Raw genomic sequence first — 3,109 nt, forward strand, 5'->3', positions numbered from 1 at the left:
GAGAGAGATATATGTGGATGAAGTTTGTGGATTATTTAAGCTTGCAGGTGTACCCAGAGATGTTGTTAAGAAGAAGGTCTTCCCTTTATCTTTGAAGGAAGATGCATGACATGGTATAGGCTATGTGATGATACGGGGTCATGGAACTACAAACGATTGAAATTGGAATTTCATCAGAAGTTTTATCCTATGCATCTTGTTCATCGTGATCGCAATTATATATATAATTTTTGGCCTCGCGAAGGAGAAAGCATCGCTCAAGCTTGGGGGAGGCTTAAATCAATGTTATATTCATGCCCCAATCATGAGCTCTCAAGAGAATGATTATTCAAAATTTATATGCTCGGCTTTCTGATAACAATCGCACCATGCTCGATACTTCTTGTGCTGGCTCTTTTATGACGAAGACTATTGAATTCAAATGGGATTTATTGGAAAGAATTAAACGCAACTCTGAAGATTGGGACCTCGACGAAGGTAAGGAGTCAGGTATGACACCTAAGTTTGATTGTGTTAAATCTTTTATGGATACCGATGTTTTCCGTAAATTTAGCACTAAATATGGACTTGACTCTGAGATAGTAGCTTCTTTCTGTGAATCTTTTGCTACTTATGTTGATCTCCCCAAGGAGAAGTGGTTTAAATATCATCCTCCCATAGAAGTAAAAGTAGCTGCACCTATTAAAGTTGAAGAAAAGACTATCACTTATAATGATCCTATTGTTCCTACTTCTTATGTTGAGAAACCACCTTTCCCTGTTAGGATAAAGGATCATGCTAAAGCTTCAACTGTGGTTCGTAAAAGCAATATTAAGAACACTTATACACCTCCTAGAAAGTTAAAGTTGAACCTAATATTGCTATTGTTAAAGATCTCTTGTCTGATAATATTGATGGGCATGTTATTCATTTCCTTGATGAGACTGCTAGAATTGCTAAACCTTGTGCTAAAGATAAAAACAGACCTGTGGTAGGCATGCCTGTTATTTCTGTTAAAATAGGAGATCATTGTTATCATGGCTTATGTGATATGGGTGCTAGTGCTAGTGCAATACCTTACGACTTATACAAAGAAATTATGCATGATATTGCACCTGCTGAGATAGAAGATATTGATGTCACAATTAAACTTGCCAATAGAGATACTATTTCACCAATGGGAATTGTTAGAGATGTTGAAGTCTTGTGTGGGAAAACTAAATATCCTGCTGATTTTCTTGTTCTTGGTTCCCCACAAGATAGCTTTTGTCCCATTATATTTGGTAGACCCTTCTTAAACACTGTTAATGCTAAGATAGATTGCAAAAAGGATGTTGTTACTATCGGTTTAGATGATATGTCTCATGAATTTAATTTCTCTAAATTTAGTAGACAACACCGTGAAGAAGAATTACCTAGTAAGGATGAAATTATTGGTCTTGCTTCTATTGCCGTACCTCCTAGTGATCCTTTAGAACAATATTTGCTAGACCATGAAAATGATATGTTTATGAATGAAAGAAGGGAAATAGATGAAGTATTCTTTAAACAGGAACCTATTCTGAAACACAATTTGCCTGTTGAAATCCTAGGGGATCCTCCTCCACCCAAGGGTGATCCCGTGTTTGAGCTTAAACCGTTGCCTGATACTCTTAAATATGCTTATCTTGATGAGAAAAAGATATATCCTGTTATTATTAGTGCTAACCTTTCAGAGCATGAGGAAGAGAGATTATTGAAAACTCTGAAGAAGCACCGTGCTGCTATTGGGTATACTCTTGATGATCTTAAGGGCATTAGTCCCACTCTATGTCAACATAAAATAAATTTGGAAGAAGATGCTAAACCAGTTCGTGATCATCAACGACGGTTGAATCCTAAAATGAAAGAAGTGGTAAGAAAGGAAATACTAAAGCTCCTTGAGGCAGGTATAATCTATCCCGTTGCTGATAGTCAGTGGGTAAGTCCTGTCCATTGTGTCCCTAAGAAGGGAGGTATTACTGTCGTTCCTAATGATAAAGATGAATTGATTCCTCAAAGAATTATTACAGGTTATAGGATGGTAATTGATTTCCGCAAATTAAATAAGGCCACTAAAAGGATCATTACCCCTTACCTTTTATCGATCAAATGCTAGAAAGATTATCCAAACATACACATTTTTGCTTTCTAGATGGTTATTCTGGTTTCTCTCAAATACCTGTGTCAGCCAAGGATCAATCAAAGACTACTTTTACTTGCCCTTTTGGTACTTTTGCTTATAGATGTATGCCTTTTGGTTTATGTAATGCACCTGCTACCTTTCAAAGATGCATGATGGCTATATTCTCTGACTTTTGTGAAAAGATTTGTGAGGTTTTCATGGACATTTCTCCGTCTATGGATCTTCTTTTGATGATTGCTTGAGCAACCTTGATCGAGTTTTGCAGAGATGTGAAGAAACTAATCTTGTCTTGAATTGGGAAAAGTGCCACTTTATGGTTAATGAAGGTATTGTCTTGGGGCATAAAGTTTCTGAAAGAGGTATTGAAGTTGATAAAGCCAAGGTTGATGCTATTGAAAAGATGCCATGTCCCAAGGACATCAAAGGTATAAGAAGTTCATGCCAGATTTTATAGGAGGTTCATTAAGGACTTCTCAAAAATTCTCGGCCTCTGACTAATTTATTACAAAAAGATATACCATTTGTCTTTGATGATGATTGTGTAGAAGCATTTGAAATACTTAAGAAAGCATTGATCTCTGCACCTATTGTTCAGCCACCTGATTGGAATTTACCCTTTGAAATTATGTGTGATGCTAGTGATTATGCTGTAGGTGCTGTTCTAGGGCAAAGAGTTGATAAGAAATTAAATGTTATTCAATATGCTAGTAAAACTCTAGACAATGCTCAAGAAATTATGCTACTACTGAAAAAGAATTCTTAGCAGTTGTATTGCTTGTGATAAGTTCAGACCTTATATTGTTGATTCTAAAGTAACTATTCACACTGATCATGCTGCTATTAAATATCTTATGGAAAAGAACGATGCTAAACCTAGACTTATTAGATGGGTTCTCTTGCTACAAGAATTTGATTTACATATTGTTGATAGAAAGGGAGCTGAGAACCCCGTTGCACACAACTTGT

Source organism: Triticum urartu, chromosome 2 (genome assembly GCF_003073215.2).
Source record: "Triticum urartu cultivar G1812 chromosome 2, Tu2.1, whole genome shotgun sequence".
NCBI lineage: Eukaryota > Viridiplantae > Streptophyta > Magnoliopsida > Poales > Poaceae > Triticum > Triticum urartu.